This window comes from Sminthopsis crassicaudata, chromosome 1, assembly GCF_048593235.1.
Source record: "Sminthopsis crassicaudata isolate SCR6 chromosome 1, ASM4859323v1, whole genome shotgun sequence".
NCBI classification, from domain to species: Eukaryota; Metazoa; Chordata; class Mammalia; order Dasyuromorphia; family Dasyuridae; genus Sminthopsis; species Sminthopsis crassicaudata.
The window spans coordinates 217,721,841-217,741,929 of record NC_133617.1 but is presented as its reverse complement, the minus strand read 5'-3'; the positions used below and the strand labels follow the sequence as shown (position 1 = coordinate 217,741,929).

Genomic DNA, 20,089 nt, shown 5'->3' with positions numbered 1-20,089 from the left:
TTATTTGCTGTGTAATCTTAAACAGTTATAAAATGGGGACAATAATAGCACCTATTTCCCAGGTTTGTTGTGAATAGCAAATGAATTAACATTTGTAAAGCAGTTAGCAAGTAGGTACTGTGCCTGGTACTTGCTAGGTATTATATAAATGTTTATTCCCTTACATTCCCCTTTTTTGAATTCTCCTTTTCCATTTTTGATACTGGTAATCTGATACTGCTAATTTCTTTTCAAATTAGCTAATTGTGCATATATTTTTGAAAAATAGTTTCTAGATTTATTAATTCACTAGTTCAGAAGGGGATGAAAACACCACAAAGGTGATTAAAGGATTAAAAAAGAAAGACCTATGAGGAAAGGATAAGAAAACTGGAATTAGTCATTCCGGAGAGTGAAGGGTAAAAAGCAATTTAATAACTGTTTTCAGTTTCTATAAGGTTTTCACTTGGAGGGTGGTGACCAACACTCTATTAAGGAGAGAATGAGAACAAAGGAGTTTATTAACCTATGATGTGAAAGGAATGCAGGCCTGAAGAAATTACAGGATGAGGAAAGGTTTTTGAGGGAAAAGTCTGGGAAGCAGAACAGCAGGGTTTTGTTTTTCCTCCTTTCATTCCTTACCACCTCTTTATTGGAAAAGGAAGGAGAAGATGACAAACTATAAGGAGGAAGAGTGGAGGAACTACTTGTTGAAGACCTTAGCTTACAAAAGCCATGTTCACCTACTCCAGGGCCATCTCCAGTTGTCTTGATCTATATCTGGCCACTGGATCTAGATAGCTCTGGAGGGGAAAGTGAGATTGTGACTTTGCACAGCCCTCTCTCACTTATATCCGATTAACTTGCATGGGTCACCGCCCTGATGTCTTGGTCTTTTTCAAGAGCAAAGGAAAAACATCAACAACAAACAATATAGAATGATTTTGCTTTGCCCAGAAAAAAGGAATGTAGGTCTCTTTAAAGGTCAGGAATATGGTTGCATTCAAATGAGGAGTAAAAGGAAAAAAATTCTCACAGCAAGAGTTAGAAAACTTGAAATAAATTTTCACAGGAAATTATGAAGTCTGCTTCTCTTGAGTTATGAAACTCAAAAAGTAGATTATCTTATAACTCACATTTACATAGGTCTTTAATGCTTATAAAGTTATTTTTCTTTTATCAAAACTGTGAAGTAGGTAGTACATGCATGATTATCCATCCCCCTTTTATACTTGAGGAAATTGAGGCTTAGAGAGACCACCATTCACAGACCTAGTAAGAAACAAAACCAGAGTTTTAAGCCATGTCTGCAAATTTCATGTTTTATATTCAATTTCTTTCAATTATCTATAATTGTATGTTTCATATAGGAGATGCTTAATAAATCCTTATTAATTCATATTCACTCTCTTAGAATATCTGAAATAGAAATGGTACTAGAAGGTTACTTTTTAAAGGTTTTAAAAATTTCTTCCATGCTATGATTTTGTGATTCCATTTGTAAGGGAGCAAAAGGAAGCTTTATTCTCAAAAATGTCTCAGTTTTGACAGTTTTGAAAATAAGTATTTACATAATTTAAAGTTGGATGCATTTTTCTTCTTATTCCATGCTTAGAGGGCAGAACCACTCAGTGACCAAATTATTGATCCTGTGCTATCTCCATCTCTGTTCAAGTAGAACATTTGAGTTTTTGGTCTCCTGGTTGGGCCTTCAAAATCCCTTGGGATCCAATGTGTTTATCAAGTAAACTGTTTATTGCCTATCTTTTTTATATGAGAGACTTACCTCTGCTAGATCTTCTTGTCTGTCTTCAAATTTTTCATTTGTTATACAGTTCTGCTGAGAGTTTTGCTTAGTCTTGAACTGCTAAAAATAAAGTAACTAAATATAAGGGGGGAAAACTACTTATGTCCCCACTCCAAAATTACTTTGTATTTACTTTATATTTACTTTCCCATAGAAACAACCTTTTAATACCATCATTGTAGCAATAAGAGATGGAATAAACAATATTTTTGAAGAATTAAAAATGGCTCTCAGGGTCAGTAGGAAGGAATGGATATATATCATCAACAGGGTGTAACATGTAGTTAAGGAGGAAACTGGAAGAATAGGTATAAAAGATGTCATTGGGGAATTACATGATAGGAAGAAAAGATGAGCTAGCCACTTGTTGGAGGCACAGGATGGAAAGTGAATCAGTCAATAAATAAGCATTTATTAAGTATCTATTATATCCCAGATATTATACTAGTTTCAAGGAATAAAAAGGACAAAAGCAAAATTGTACTTGCTCTCAAAAAGTTTATATTCTGTTGAAGGAGACAACATGCAAATATAATTGTACATAAAAGACACACAAATCAGCCATAACCTCAGGGGGAAAATATCAGTAGGTCGAGGGGCAGAGGTTTGGCAAGATTAGGGCAGGAAATGACAGCTAAATTATTTCACCAATTTTTTTTGCATGTCAGTGAAGACATTTCTGTTCAGTGGAGTTCTTATAGTGAACATGAAGTTTTCCCTGATAGAATGTAAATGAGCTCTCTAGTAGCAGGGACTATTTTGTTTTGTAATTGTACCTTCAATACTGAACAGAATTTCTGTCACATAAAAAAACAGTGTGCTATGATGGAAAGAATAGAGTTCCTTGGTCCTTCCAGTCCCGTTCTATCACTCTACCATATTCTGCGCAATCACAGAACCTCTTGGTAAAAAGAAAGGGTTAGAATTCAGTGGTGTCAAACTCAAATAGAAGTGGATCCTTACAGGCAACATATTAATTTAGAAAATCATAAATTAACATTGTATTGTATTATTTTGTTGTTGTTGTTTTTTGTTGTTTGTTGTTAATATTTCCCAATTACATTTTACTCTGGTTCAGGTTCACAATTGGGACTGTGGATTGTATGTTTGACACTTCCTAACTAAATGGCTTCTAAGATTCTTTTAGCTCTAAATACATGATAACATGTTTAATTAATGCTTATATTGTTATTATACCATATATATAATATACCATATATACAATCATGTGTTATACCATATATGTATATATTACACATATACATATATATACACATATATATAACATATCAGTATAAAAACATTGAATTTTATTTTCTCTTAACTAAAATTATACTTTTTTTCTATGTAAAAAAAAAGTAGACTGAGTTGGAAAGTTTTGATGAGGTCTGTGTCCCAGTTATTTTCATCTCTAGAAGAACTTTTCTTTGTGATATTTCAATAAATTTAGTGGAATAGACCAAAGAGCTGTACTGAGAGCTAGGAAAGATGGGATATGACCTTACACCTTAAACAAATCACTTTAGCCTCTTTAAGTCATAGAAAACTAGAGTAAATACTATTTTTATCACAACAATTATATTAATTAATATTTAATATTTTTCAAAGGGCTTTACATTTGTTATCTCTTGATTCTCATAACAAACCAACAAAGTAGGTCCTATTATTGAGCTCCTTTAGAGCAGAGACTTTTTTTGTCTTCCTTTGTATCCCTAGTGCTTAGCACAATGCCTGGCATGTAGAAGACATTTAATAAATTCTGATTGAGTGAGAAACAGGTTTAAGTCTACAAGGTTACATAGCTTGGGTCTGAAACAGAATTTGAACTCAAGTCTTCCTGACTTATCACTCTATGCACCATGTTACTGAGCTAAGCTGTCACAAACTATCTCCTGAAGTGGTTTAGAAGAAAGCACTTTGTAAACTTTAAGGAATAGGTAAATATGCTAATAAGGAAACAGCTTTCTTTGTTTAACAGTCATCTTCATCCACAAAGCCTTCTAGGACACTGAGAATAAGTTTTAACTTTCTCCTTGGGTGCTTTTTTATTTTAAGTATGATCTTTAAGTAGTTATAGTACTGTGTTATTAAGGAGACTTTATTTTCAAACGAATTTGATACTCCCCAAACTACAAAAAATCAGATTAATCTGGGTAATAATACCCAGCGTGACTTTGAACTTAATGACTGACAGATGCATGCACAATTGAAGATGATGAAATTAAATGTTTGGTGATGAAATTAATAAGTATATAATTTAAGTATAATAACATAAGTTTAAATAGAATTTAACTCTTGATTTATATCACTACTATATTATATTTAGGAACTTAATCTAAGAAAAAGTTGGCAGAATCTTGGTTAATAACAACCATCTTTAAAGAGACTGATGCTAGCAAGGGAGTTAAGCAGAATAGGAACCAGAAAAAGGTGTGGTGGGTAGGTTACAGATAGTATGTGTGATTTCCTACCTGGTAGAGATAGGAACTAGATATATGATTTAATTGAACAGGAAATTCCTCAGTAAAGAAACTCTCAATAAAGGCTGATGCCTGCTCACAAATTAAGATTGAAATGAGTTGCTTAGAGTAATGAGAAATTCTTGGTAATTCAATGGATTGAGTAGGTTGCAGTATGTATCAGAGGGAGAATTTAAACATGAATGTTCTTAGTCCTGTAGCTCCCTCTTTTATTCCCTGTGTTCTTCCTATATAATAGAGTTGTAAAATGTATTTATATTGAATGTAATCATAACAAGAGATACTTTTATTATGTGAGTAAACTGGTGGCAATTCTTGAGAACCAGTTGTTAAATTTTCAACATGAGCATTTATGCTTCAGAAATCAGCAAAAGTTACAAATTAAGGTTTGATTTATTGTTTTGTTTATTTAGGCTTAAAAAGTGGTAGAGAAAATGTTAACAATGAAGAGTAAACCTAAAATTGTGCCCTGTGGGGTTTTTTGAGAGATAATTTAAAAATATTTACCAGTATATTTTTGTCCATGTTCCTGTCTACTAAAAACCGTAATTTTCTTATTCTAGCAGTTAATGTATCCAATTAATATAAATGTCACTGAATTTTGGTCATTTCATTTCTTTCTCGATCATATATGTAGTGCTAACATCTTTGATGACACAAAGGATAAAATACCTGAGTAAAGTAAGCATCCCAGTCAGAAGCTGGATGTATATGACTTGGAGCTCAAATTTAGATAATTTTCTTTGTCAGATCCTTTCACTTATGGCAGCACTCGGGTTCTATTATCTATGAGCAGGGTAGACAATTTGTCCAGAAGATGCTGTTTGTTACTGATAAGAATGACTTCCAAGATTCTTGGATATTAGCAACTTAGAATCTCTGTAGTGGGTAAATTTTGATGCCCAAGTTAAAACAAAACACAGGGAATTGTACTCTTTTTGAATACAATTTGGATGCTTTTGTTTTTGTATTTTATGTAAAATAGCTTAATTGCTTTTGTAGTTAGCACTGCACATTCATACTTTCTCAGTTTCATTGACTAATTTTGTGTAACTCATAGTCTCCCTGCTAAATGGAGTACTTGAGTGATTCCTTCTTGAATAGTGTTAGAAACTAATGACTATCAAATTCAATTAAAGTAAATTGAGGATTGATTTTATTTAGTGTTTTCCCTCCTTCCTGCCTCCAGTTAACCGTAACTGGATTCACGTTTAATTTTATCATCTTCAATTGTCTACACATCTGTCAGTCGTTAGGTTCAAAGCCACCCTGGGTGTTATTAATCTGATGTTCATCAGATTAATCTTTTTTTTTTTTGTAGTTTGGGGGGAGGTATCAAATTCTTTTTGAAGATTGTCACTTCAGTGAAACAGTGCTACAAATACTTATAGTTCAAATATCTCTAACCTGATTTTTTTACATATTATCTCCCAGGAAAACTTAAAACTTGATTCTCACTTTATTTTAAAACTAGGAATTGTGTGTTGAATTATCTGATAGTTAGTGTTACATATGAGATCTACCATAGGTAATCCTTTTAAACCAATAATGAGACTATAAATGCCTAGCATGGTACCTTGGTGCTGAATGAGCTCAATAAATATTTATTGGATAATTGATAAACAGTCATCTTAGCCAGGCCTCAAACATTTTTTTCTCAATGCCTAATAGCCAGGCAGCCATCTAGTTCACTAGGGGACTGATTGAGTGAATAAATGTGCAGATAAATCTGGCTGGGGCTAGACCTTTACCACCCTGAAAAGGCACTATGATATGTCATCAAAGAGAAGCTTCTCTCTGGGGGTGGGGATGAATTATCAGGAGCTATTAGTATTTTTCTATGTATACAGAAGGGAGAGGACTTGGAGACTATATCATCATCTCAGCTGCTGAATTATAATGGGCTTTACCCTGCTCCCTATTTTTCTTCTCTTGTTTATAGGTCCATAGTATTTCATCTTTCCATGTTTTGTGGTGGTTAAGGTGCATTCAATGTGTCTTGTTTCAGAGAAAGATAAATAAATAAAATAAGATAATAAATAAAATAAGATAAATAAATAAAATCAGAGAAAGATAAATAAATAAAATGAACTAGTCCTCAGTTGGATTCTGATGTAAATCATCTCTCATCTTCTTCCACTGTAATTCACCTGCCAATTTAGTTCATTTTCTTTTCTAACCATACCTCAAGAACCATGAAAAAAAGCATTAACAAAGTGAAAGAAAGGCTTCAAAAAATTTCTGAGTTCAGGAAATAACATTTTCTTTATGCCATTTTACCTACCTCCCAATACATCTCTGTGCCAACCTGTTCCACACCTGGATGTCCCTGATTCTTCATTCAGATTCCCTGGCTTGATATTACTGTTTCTTTACTCATTACTTACACTATATCTCTCACTTCCTATTGCTCTTCTAATATTTTAAGATCAATCCATTCCTTGGCAACAAAGTGATTTCTATTTTTAATTTATGGGTCATGGATTCAATTTTCTGTCCTGCCCTTTATCAGATCACTGATTAGAGTGGAAGCTGATCAAAATTTGAACCATTCTAGCATTATACCTAAAAGTTTAAAACCCTGGTAAAGGTAGCACACCTTGGCCTTAATGAGTGTAGCCAAAATTGTTTTTAACCTAATAACTACTCCAAAATGTGCTTTATTGAACATCTACCTTTTTAAATTAATGACTAGGTTTGAGTTTGCTGTGTTGCATCATGAAGGTTTATCATAATCACTTGCAGAACTTGTCGTTTGTCATCAGAACTGTTAAATGTAATCACTATTTGTCTTAGAATTTGCTGGGTAAGTTTCTTTTTTTTCTGGAGGTAAACTGTGGATTCGTTTGAAGGGCACTTTGTTTTCTGTGTTGAAAATTTCTGGGCAGTTTTCTTGAAATGTGGTGTTTAGGGTTTTTTAACTTCTTGTATTCTTCTGAGAAATCTATAATCCTTTCCATCCTATCTTTGAGATCTAAATATTTTATTTATTCAGAGATTATTTTATCTTTAACATTATTGCTTTTTTGTTTCTTTTTCCAGATTGACCTTCACTTTTTTATATTTGCATTCCCAATCAGTAATTCCCTCTTTTTTGTGAGACTGCCACTATGGTATTGGATTTTTAAAAAATCAATTATTTTTATTCTTCAGGCTATAAATTCTGCTTTATTAATTTTTATTTCTCTTTTGAATCATTCAGAAACATCCTACAATGATTTCATGCTCTCTTAGGAATCCAGAGTTTTCTGTTTCATTTTTGTCTTAGAATATTTATTCACTGATGTCCAAACTAGTTTATCTGATTTGAAGGTCATAATCCCTTCTCTTATTAATATCTTCACAGTCAGTTTATCCATTTATGTTCAAAGACTTTAACTAACTTTTATTTTCTCTTAGCTATTTGATTATTTTAGCCTTTTCTCCTTATATCTCCATATTGTGCACTTTTTTTCTCCTTTGATGGTGGTTTCCCTGGAGATCATTTCAAACTTCTCCTGCACTAGGCATTTCATGATTCATAGACCTTTGTCTCTATCTCAACTGACTTCTGAGGGTAGGCATGGGTTAGGGGACAGGTGAAGAAGAACTAGTCTTAGCTGGATATGGGACCCTTAGTTTTAGGCACTCTGGCATCCTACCTTAGTTCCATTCCTTCCTTATCTCTCAATCTGTGTACTGTATTCCTGAACAAAGAAAGTTTCTGTGTTTTGGTTTCTGAGGTACTAGGAGAATAAAGTGTAGGCAGGAATGAAGATGAGGGAACAGAATTGAATTCTGCTGTGTCTGTGTTTGGGTTGGGCAGCCTTATTGTAGTTTGGTTGTAGGGTGCTGAGTGAGCAAGGTAAAGGTTAGAGACTAGCTTTCTCTATGTTATTGCATTAAGTCTTTACTTTGTTAGAGTTTTTGGTGTCTTAGAAAACAGAAATAGCTGAAAATGCTTTATACTTTGCCTTTAATTCCTATTTGGGGAGGATAGAGAGGTTGTGAGAATTAGAAAAATCTAGTTCTGCGTATTGTTAATTGATGTGGAAGTCCTCCAGAATGCACTTTAGGTCAGGTAAAATGAGGTCATTGTAAATTGTGAGATATGATTCTAGATAGTACTAACATACTACAAACTGTTTATCTTTCTTCTCCCTTTTTTTTAAAGGTGAAGTTGGTCTAAATAACCCCCTCCTATTTAGCCTAGATTCACATTACTGACTTTAAATCCTATATACAGACCCATGTACTTAGACTTTTACTATCTTAATTATATCTTAAAATAATATTTATATCCTTTCAGAATTAACTTAAAAGTAGTAAGACTTTATTTGGACCTTATCAAATGTGACAAATTTGAGGTTTACTTTAATAGTTGTAATGTTCAGTCTATGTTGAGATGCTTTCATGTCTTCTCCACTTCTCTTTTTCCTCTTCATCTTTATCTTCATCTTTCTAATAATGATGATAATAGTAATAGGTAACATTTGTATAGAGCTTTAAGATTTACAAAGTGCTTTACAATTATCTTATTTTCTCATCACATCAGCTCTGGAAGGTAGATGTTACTATTATTCCCATTTCACAGATGAGGAAACTTAAGCAGTCAGGTTAAATGTTATACCCAGAGTCCCACAGCTAGTAGTAAGTTTCTAAGAATAGATGTGAACTCAGACCTTCCTAACTCTGGATCCACTGAACTATCTACTGTGCCACTTAGTTGCAGTAATATATCATCAATGAGGAAGTCAAAATAATTCATAAGCAAGGGAATTTACTTCTTACTTTTAACACTTCATGAGATACATGTAAAGAGTATTCTTTATACTGGAAATCTTGAAATGCAAATTAATAATGGAGACTTAGGCATATGTATATCTATTCCATTGAACTAACCTTAATGCTGATTACTTTTCACATATTTTAGCAAGAGGCACCCCCACCCATTCTCTCGTTTTCTCTCTCTCTCTTGTCTGTCTGTCTCTCTCTCTCCATGTATGTGTGTAAGGCTATCATATTGTAGACCTTAAGGAGTACTCAGAATTCATCTAGTCCAATGTCTCTACACAGGCATTCATAGTAAGACATCCCAGATTAATGGTTATTCAGCCTCTGCTGAGAAGCAGTGTAGCATAGCAGAGATAATGCTAGAACAAAAGTCAGGATTACTTGGATTTAAATCATGCCTCATTTACTAGCCTGTGTGATCCTGGCAGGATTACTGAATCTTTCCAAACCTTAGTTTCTTTATCCATAAAATGTAGATATTAATAGCATCTTTCTCACAAGGCTGTAAGGATCAAATTAGAAAATATATGTAAAGTGCTTCACAAAATATAAATCACTAGAATAAACTACTATATCTATTATTCCTGAGATTTCCACTGATTTGGAATCCATTCCACTTGTGGACAGTTCTAATCATTAAGAAGTTTTTCCTCCTACTGAGTTGCTTACAACTTCTTACCACTGCTCTTCATTCAGTTCACTTACCTTAAGCAAAGCAAAACAAATCATTTTCCACATGCCGTTAAAATGCTGCAAGACCAACCTCAATTTCTTCCAAGTCTTCTCTTTTCCAGGCTAAGTATCAATCAATTATCTGCTATGTACCATGCCAGGGTCTGGTGATATATAAAAGCAAAAATGAAACAGACTCTGTCCTCAAGAAGTTTATATGAGGATGACATATATAAATACATAAAATATAGATTAAAGAAATATGAAGTAATTAAGGGGAGAGTTAGCAGCCAGGGAAATAAGGTGAGCTTCATCTGGAAAATAACATTTGAGCGAGAAAGGATTGCATTTAGACTTGGGACTACATAGTGCCTTTGCTCTAGAAATGGAAGACAGGTTAAGCTGGATTAGAGAATGGAGAAAGGTGATTGATAGATAACAAGATTGTAAAATTAGATGAAGGCCTAGTTATGAAGGACTAAATGTTTTACAGAGGGGTTTATATTTTATCATAGCCAAAAGGAAATCATTGGAGTTTATTGAATAGGTACATGATATGATGAGAAATCAAAATTCTGATGATGCTCCTTAAAAGACTCGTCTCCCTCATTCTGGATATTACATTTTTAATCATATAGTCTAAGATCTCATTAGCTTTTTCAGCTGTGATGTCACATAATTGACTCATATTCTACTGAAATTCCCAGATCTTTTCCATGTGAACTTTTGTTTGGTTATGTCTCTCTCCTTCCATACTTGTATGTGGATATGCACCAAAATTAATTAGATAAGCACGTAAATTTAATTATTCCTCAAATACATGTATTTGGCTCCTAAATCAGCTACATTCTTGCCTTCATTTCCAAAGTGTGGCTTTGATAGTGTAACAGAAAAAATGTTAGACTCAGAGTCAAAAGAACCTGAGTACAAATTCAGCCTTAATCAGTTGTGTGATCCTCCTAAACAAGTCATATAACCCCTTTCAACCTTAGTTTCCTCATCTGTAAAATGGGGCAATTGGGTGGTTTAGTGGCTAGAGGATTGGATCTAGAGTCAAAGACCAGCAAGCAAATCTGCCTTCAGACACTTACAGGCTTTTAGACCCTTACCAAAAATACTTAGCCTCTGTCAGCCTCAGTTTCCTCATCTGCAAAATAAGGATAGCATCTACTTCCCAAGGTGATTGTGAGGATAAAATGAGATATTTGCAAAGTGCTTCATAAACTTGAAAAGTGCTGTAAAAATGCTAACTTAGTATTATCATTGCCATTTCTATTGTAATAAATCCTATTAGGTGGTATCCTTGGGTAATAGTCAGTGAGCAATTTACAACTGTTTAACTTTGCCAGATTGAGCTTGCAGGATTTCTTTACATCCCCCCCTTTTTTAAACATGCTAATTATTGGCCATTGATAGAGAAACAAAAAATTTGTAAAATTTCTCCATCATGGATGATAAAAGTATCTGTTTTTAATCCTTGTTAGTGTTAATTAAGTTGACCCAGATTTTTCAACCTTTTCTTCCAAGTTATTCATATATTTGCCATTTAACATGTTTGTTGTTGTTTAAAATAGTGAATGTTGATGTTCCTTGACAGTCTCTGTTTTTAAACAATTAAGAAGAAATTAAATCACAGAGATGTTAAAGGGTCAGCTGTTAGAGAAAAAAAAACAAAAAACAAAAGAAGAAACTGTAAATAGGCTTCAATTGTAGAAACACTTTAGGCAACATGCACTCCTAGTGGATAACATTAACGCTTATTTTTTTCTCCTATTTTTAGGGATGCCAGCCCCGGTAATTATACCTGTTTTAAATAAAATAAGAGTTCTTGCTGAGCAGCTTCCCTAGAAGAAAAAAAAGATGAATAGTTCTGATTTGCTGTACTTGATATAGCTACCTTTATTATGTAACAGTGAGCAGGGTAAGATAGACAAATTACAATAAGGTTATAGATCTGTTTGTTGTCATTCTGATCCTGTTCCATTCTGATCCATGATCCTGCGTAGATCTCCAGCAGGGAGACACCTACTAAGTGTCTGAGGCTAGATCTGCACTCAAGTGTTCCTTACTTTAGGCTCATTGCTCTATCCACCGCACCAGCTAGCTGCTTCTCAATACGTGTTTGTTAAATTTCAGTTTCTCTACCCTCTGTCACTCTTCCCTCTCCCCCCTTCCATCTTTCACGTTCCCCTCTCTCTGTTGAGAACAATTTTTTTTTAAAAAGCCAGTTATCACTTGGAATAGAAGTAGTAATTTTACTCTGCAATCATAGGACATGTACAAGTGTTCTGGCCCTAAAACCTTTCTAAATTACATTTAGATCACAACTGCTTGTGGTTTTTGTATTTTGTGAGGCATTTTCTTTAGCAAGTTGAAAATGTTATAGTTTTTGAAGAGAAGAGAATAAGGGAGTACAAGATGGAGACAGAGAAGGAAGACTGCTTCTTTAACAGGATTTAATTTGCACCTTCCAAAGGGAAGGCAAAAGAAAGGAAAGATTTCTAAACCCTCAGGGTCAATATGCTGCTGCAAAGGATATACTGTCTTAACTAAGGTGTTTTACAATTTATTGTTTATGACTACCTAACTCATTAAGAATGTGAATTCTCTCTTTACATTAGTAGAAATAGGATTTATTTTAAAAGCAAGCAGCAGACCTCTAAAATGCTGAGTGCTTTCCCATCTCCATTTACTTATCATCTCACCATGACAATCCATGAAATAATGAACTAGGAAAAATGTCCACATTTTCATTTGTAGCCCATTGAGGTAAGCTGCTACACTGGAACAATGTAAAAACCTGGGTTGGCCTGGCAAGCCCCAAGGCTTTCTCCTTACTTAGGCATTTATCAGGGAGAGGATTTTAAATTCTATTTCTTCCTGAAACACAATAAGGCAGAACTCGTCAATAGACATATCTAGGCTTTGGCATAAAACTACTTTCTGATGGGCTGAATTCCATGTTTTAATTTCTTTGGAGTGAACATATCAATAGGATGAGAAGGTTTTTGGTTATTAGTGAAGTTTACCTTCCCCCTCCCCCACCCTTTTTTTTGAATCTATGTATTCTGATATCTTTAAGAGTGCCTTTGGGTTGTTCAGGCAATTTTGTACCATTTCTCTGGTGGCAGAAACATTTAAAATTGATTTGCAAGCATTCAGTCAGGTCTGTCATAGGTTTTAGAATTTTAGTTTTCCCCCTCTGGGTTTTCTTTCTTTTGATTAAGTCTCTTAAATATTTAGTCTTTAAAAATTGACACACTGGAAATAAGAACTAAAACTTCCAAAGGTGGACATGATAAGGTCGAAAAAAAGAGATAGTTCAAGATAAAAATAATTAACAGGAAATTCCTTTTTGGGAGAGGCAATAGGAGATTACAACAGAGAATTCCTGTCTTATTTACAAATATCTCCGGAACCTCTTAGATAACATCTCTGTGCAAACGTTGTTTTGATGACCCTAGTTATGTATAAAAGGAAGGTCTAAAAAATGGAATCCTTGCACTCGGTCTACACCGCCTTGTGCCCGCCAACTGGCGTCCCCTTGCCAGGCAGTTTGGCCTTCCTGGAGGCCAAATGTCTATCTATCCCTTTACTATCAATAAAAACTTTGTTTTGATACAGCATTGAGTAGAGAATTCATTTGCTACCGAACCCGCCTGTTGGGACTTTGGGAAGGAGGCAGATAATTAGACATCCCGAAAAGAACTGACCTATCTTGGATTAGAATCTCAATTTACTCCTCATCAGACAGAAATAATAACTTCTATGCATAGTACTTGGGAGCAACCACATATCACAAATGTTTTCCTCTCAAACTCTCTGAATCCACATCCTCTTCAAACTTGTTGTAAATGGCTCAAGGGTTAGAGCACCTGCCCTGGAGTCAGGAAGACCTAAATTCAAATTCGGCCTCAGACACTAAACACTTACCAGCTGTGTGACCCTGGGCAAGTCACTTAACTCAAAATGCCTTAAAAATAAACTATAGCTCTTATGTAGTACAAGAAATGTTAAATGTGAATGTCACAGAAAAATGAGAAGACATATGAAAGATGCAGAAAGAAGTAAACACAACCAGGAAAATAACATATAGTGATAAGTATAGTCATGTAAATGGAAAGGGGGAGAGGGAGAAATTAACAAATTGATCCTGGAGGTGGGCTTAGAAAATATGTTTTTCTCACATTCCTTTCCAAAGGGAGGAGAATATGTGTGTGAGAGTGAAGCCTATATGAATATGCCTTATCACATAATTTTAGATTTAACTGCTGTTTTGGTTGGTTTTGCTGAATTGATTTTTTTTATCATTAAAAAAAATCTGTATTGAAAGAAAAGCAAGAACAAGTACTACTAAATCCAATAGCTTATAACCCCCCACTGATATGCTTGTGATTTAGACTGTATTAGTAAAACAGTGTACATAAAAAAAAAATCCCAGACAGTGCCATCATGCTCATTTCTGGGTACCATTTAGGTATGACATTGAACCCCCCACATGGCCCTAATTACCATCACATTTAGACCTTGGGTCTAGTAGCTTCTTCCTAGTATCTTCTTTTTTACATGGAGAGATTTTTGTAGGATTAAAATTTTGTCTCATACATATACACATATACAATATACATTTATAGATACATAGATATACTCTATGTGCAGATATGTATCTCTACATATTTATGACTATATTAATGAAAATAGTAGTAATGATCACATTCATATGTGTGTATGTATATAGATATAAATATCTATTACTAGAAAACTCATATGTGTGCACATTCACATATATGTAGTCATTGCTATTTTATCACCAAAAATATTTGCATATAGATATTCTTTATGTGGGCACTGACCCTCAAATTTCCCTGGCTAACCACATTGGAAAGAGTCATTTGGTTCTGCTTGGTTCCTTGCACAATCAACTTAAATACTTAAATACACTTCCTTTTACTCACTCTGGAAACTACAAGCTTTCAAATAATCATTTTTCTTTTCTTCACTTTTTCTTTTCTTTTTCCTCTCTACTTCATTTACTCAATAACTGCCCCTGATGTTCTATCACAGACATATCAAGGGGCTAAACTTCCTTTGTCTTAACAATACTCATCAATGTAGTGGAAGGAAATATGAATGTTGTTTAGATAGCCTAGGGAGATAATTAACAATTATAGACAGCTGTGTCTTCCTTGTAAGAGCAGCCTGACTAGTTCCAGCATTCTAAACCTTAACAATGATAAGGTTATTCAAAGCCATTCGATAGAAGAGTTGATTCAAAGTGTTACTATATTTAGCTTATGGAAGAGAAAGCTTAGTGAGATCATGATAGTTGTCTTCAAATATTTGAAGGGCTGTCATGTAGAAAAGTTCGATTTGTTTCTAGTGCCTTGCCTCTGTTAATTATTTCCAATTTATTCTATATAGCTTGTTTGTACATAGTTGCTTACATATTATCTCCCCATTAGATTATGAATTTCTTGAGTTAGGGACTACCTTTTGCCTTTCTGTGTATCTCTATTGCTTTAGTATAACGTCTGGCACAAACTAAGCACAATAAATGCCTATTGACCTTAAAAATGTTTATTATCCTCTTAAGGGATCCTAGAGGTCAGAATTAGGAACAATGATTAGAATGTTCAGAGAAACAGATTTCAAGCTGATTAGGGGAAAATATTCATAACAGAGATGTCTACAAGTTGAATGGGCTGCCTTGGGAGTTAATGCCCTCTCTATCACTAGATGTCTTTAAGCCAAGAATTCTTAATTGTGTTGTATGTCATATATCCCTTGAGCAGTCTGGTAAAACCTATGGACCCCTTCTGAGAATAATATTTTTAAATGAATAAAATAAAATATGTAAGATTACAAAAGTAGTAAATTACACTGAGATATAGTTATAATTTTTTAAAGTTCACTGGCCCTAAGCAAGAGTCACAAGTAACCCTTGCATTGGGAAAAACCCTAAAATAGGATTCTCTTCCTCTGTCTTGGGGCTGTGCACATTCTCAGGAGCAGAATGATCCTTCCCTATCTGGTCATTGCTCTAATACTTCTCAAAAAAATGCACTAATTCATTATTTTCTTCCTTTTCCTTATTAAAAATAATAATTTGTATTTATATAGTACTTTAAGGTTTGCAAAGTCCTTTATACACATTATACTATTTGATGTTATGTAAGCTACCAGGAGAAAACTGACATCCCTTGTATGGAATTGGAAGTCTTTTGTCTCATGTTGTGATTTTCAGGTTCTGCTGTGACTATTTCTGTTGATAACAAGTATGCTTGTATTGTAAACCTCCTAAATACAGAGAATTGTTCTGCATTTTAGCTATGAATATCTGTTTGAGAATTTTGGCAGAAGAGATTAATTAGCTTTTTCATTAGGCATATTTACATGATTAGTCCATTTTGTAATTATATTCAGGTGTAAAAACTTATCTGTTATGGAAGTTTATTCTAGTATGAAAAACTTTCACTCTGATATCCTCCACCCACCCACTAACTCCTTCCTTATTTTTATCTCCCCTTAACCAACCCCTCATCCTTGTATTCTAAAGCTACCAACCCTTCCACTATGTTTTCTATAATGCCTATTCCATAGGTTTTAAACTAGACTTAATTTTAAATCTTTTCCTTTATTATTCATTCCATCTTCTTGTATTCATTTAGACCTGATGTAGCTTCTCTGGCCAGCCTGTTGAGCATTGATTGTACTCTCACTCATACTTCTGACTCATTGGTCATGATGAGGGAGTTGATTATTCTCCATAGCTACTTTGAATCTCTCCCTCCAACACCATCCCTCAGTAACGTCTCTTCCTTTGAGACTCATTCAATCCATATTCAACACCCTCCCCATTCAAGATTCTGATAGCAATTGTCTACAGATCTCCAGGACACTTTTCCTTTTTCAATGTTTAGTACCTGGTTCATAGTTTTTTCTCTCCTCAACTTTTATACTAATACTAGTAGATTTCAGCATAATATTTATATTCCCCCAACCATCCTACTTGCTCAGTTTCTCAATTACCTATTTCCCATGTATTATTACCTCACCCCCCTCTTAAACAGCTGTTCATAGAAATGATTATACTCTTGATCTTGCCATCATTCACAAGTGTTCCACATCCATGTACACAATTCTGAAATTCCTTTTTCTGATTATGACTATACTACCTTTACCTTTGCTTTGCAACTCCAAACTCTTCCTTGTGCTCCCTGAAATCTCTAAACCTTAGTTCTTTTCCAGGCCATCATTCCTGCATAGTCTGTACTCTCCATCTTTCCCCATCTTGACTTCTTGGTGAATCAGTTTGATTCAACACTGTTCTCTTCTTTCAAATCTCTTGATTCTTTATCATATTGTTGATCTTGCTCTCATAAACTTCATTGTTGCATTTTCCCTATCTGCTGTCTTCAGTGCTACACATATGCTATTGAACGAAGTTGGAGAAAAATCACAAAAATATGCTGATTAGTTCTTCTACAGATTTGTTACACAATCACAACTAGACTTTTAATATAACAAGGCAATCCTTTTACATTTTTCTTATGGATTCTTTGGAGCAGCTAGGTAGTAGTGCAGTGGATAGGGTGCTGAGCCTAGAGTCAGGAATATCTGAGTTCAAGCCATACTTAGATACTAGCTGTGTGACCCTAGGCAAGTTATTTAGTCCTGTTTGCCTTGGATTCCTCATCTGTAAAATAAGTTCAAGAAGGAAATGGCAAACTACTCCGTATCTTTGCCAAGAAAATCCCAAATGTGTTCACAAAAAGTTAGATGTGACTGAAATGATTCAACAGTAAACTCATCCTGCTTTCCCCACTGGCTCTTCCAAACCTTTTTATCCCTCCTCAAACTTTCCATTCACTCAGCTCTGAATCTTGCCTCATATTTCACTGAAAAAAATGGAAGCTTTTTGCTAAGAATTCTCTCTTTTCTTGCTTATTTCTCATCTCATTTAGCTCAAATATCTTTGGGCATTATCTCCTCCTTCATTTTTATTTCATATGAAAAAGTAGCCTTTCTCTTGGCCAAGACATCCTTCTATGCACACAACCTCTCCCATTCTATTTCTCCTTCTCTAGCATATTTCCCTTTCTATCATTCCTGCTGTCTCACTCATCTTCAATTACTTTATATCCTAAGGTTGTTTCCCTTCAAACGTACTCATTCCCCATCCTCAAAAAATCCTTATTTGATCCATCCATTCCTTCTGGCTATCATCCTTACTCTCCTGCCATTTATGGCTAAGCTCCTTGCATGGCTGTCTACAATAAATATTTCCACTTTGTCTTATCTTACTCTTAATTCTTTGCAATCTGGTTTCCAAACTTCAGCTTTCCCTTTAAATTATTCTCTTCAGAGTTACTAATGATCTCTTAATTGCCAACTTTTGTCTTTCCTCAGTCCACCTTGACCTCTCTGAAGCCTTCCATGCTGACAATCACCCTCTTCTCTCTAGGTTTTCATGACACTGCTCTCTTGTGGTTTTATTCCTACACATTGGACTACTGTTCTACTTCATTTGTTGATTATTCATCTAAATCATGACCACTAATCAAGGGTGTTGCCCAAGACTCTGTCCTAGGTCCTTTCTCTCTCTCTCTCTCTCTCTCTCTCTCTCTCTCTCTCTCTCTCTCTCTCTCTCTCTCTCTTTCGTAAACTAGTATATATAATAGTTTACTCAATCTCATTAACTCCTATCATTTCATCTCTATGGTCATCTCTATGTAAAAGACGGTCAGATCTGCTTATCTAGCCCTAACCTGTCACCTGACTCCGTCTCACATCTCTGACTAGCCATTGGATACTTCTAATTAAATGTCCCCTAGATATCTAAACTCAGCATGTTCAAAACTAAACTTATTATCTGTCCTCCCCTTTTCCTAACTTCCCTTTTACTTTTAAGAGTGCAATCATCCTCCTCCCAATTACCCAAGATGGAAACATAGGTATTATCTACTCTTCATTTTCTTTGCCCCATATTCAATCAATGATCAAATCCTGCTATTTCTACTTTCATAATATTTCTTTTTTGATACTGCTGCTACTTAGATGCAGATCCTTAGAACCTCACACTTGGACTATTTATTACAGTACTCTTTTAGTTGTTTTCCTTGACTCTTTCCTTCCAAATAAATCCTTGATTTAGCTGTCTTCTGAAAATGCATGTTTAGCACCTCTAGTCAAAAAATTCCAGTGACTTCCTAATCCTTTCAGAATCAAATATAAATTCTTGGGTTGGTTTTTTAACCTTTCATAATCTGGCCAAAGAGAATAAAGTGTCCAGGGCCACTAGCCTTCCTTTAATTCCTCATACACAATACTACTTCATCTGACCTCAAACTGTTTTACTGTCTGTCACCCATACCTAGAGTGCCCTTTCTTCTTCTCTTCATCTCCTGACTTTCCTGGCTTCCTTCTTGTCTCAACTAAATTCCCATTTTCTGCAAGAAGGCTTTCTCATCTTTTAATCTTAATGTTTTCTTGAAGTAATGTCTACTTGAAATGGATTCTGCATATATCTCCTTTGTTCCTTGTTTGAATGATGCCTCCCCCATAAGACTATGAGTGTTTTGAGAGCAGGGACTTGTTTTTGGCTGTCTTTATATCCCCAGTACTTAGCATGGTGCCTGACATATAGTAGTTATTTAAGAAGTGCTAGTTAACTGGCTGACATTTTCTGCTTGTTCTCAATGGAGTCTTGAAACAATCAATAAGTCCCAGAAACCCCACATTATGTTGGATTATTTTTACTGTTATCCTTATCTGAGTTGATGCTATGACTATAGTAATAAAAAGATAAGATATCTTAGGTAGTAGAATCCTCATGATCTCAATCATCCATAATTATTTATGATCTCATAAACCTCTGCTTTTAAAAGTATTAGGAGTGCAACAGTTGTTGATTTTTCCCCAGAAAACTAGATTATCATGTTTTGTTTTGTTTATTTGTAAAAAATAGAGCTGGTAAATTACCTGAGTTTAATCCCAAGGTAGCTTCATTTTATCCCAAGATTTTGAAAAGTGGTTCTCTCAGCCCTGAAGTCAGGAGGACCTGAGCTCAAACCCTGCCTCAGACACTTAACACTTCCTAGCTGTGTGACCCTGGGCAAGTCACTTAACCCCAGTTGCCTCAGAAAAAAGAAAGAAAGAAAGAAAGAAGGAAAGAAAGAAGGAAGGAAGGAAGGAAGGAAGGAAGGAAGGAAGGAAGGAAGGAAGGAAGGAAGGAAGGAAGGAAGGAAGGAAGGAAGGAAGGAAGGAAGGAAGGAAGGAAGGAAGGAAGGAAGGAAGGAGAGAGAGAGAGAGAGAGAGAGAGAGAGAGAGAGAGAGAGAGAGAGAGAGAGAGAGAGAGAGAGAGAGAGAGAGAGAGAGA

At 34.8% G+C, this 20,089-nt stretch overlaps 1 protein-coding gene and 1 long non-coding RNA gene across 17 annotated transcripts in view; both read left to right on the top strand.

Moving 5' to 3' along the window:
- The window catches only part of LDLRAD4 (low density lipoprotein receptor class A domain containing 4), a 565,990-nt gene that overhangs the window by 391,726 nt on the left and 154,175 nt on the right, over positions 1–20,089 (top strand). The gene's annotated exons all lie outside the window — the stretch shown is intronic.
- LOC141546501 (uncharacterized) overlaps positions 1–20,089 on the top strand; it is a 65,439-nt gene extending 45,350 nt beyond the window's left edge. The window contains exon 2 of the long non-coding RNA XR_012483315.1: positions 1–20,089. This exon is cut by the window's left edge and continues 13,118 nt beyond it. This is a non-coding gene — a long non-coding RNA (uncharacterized LOC141546501).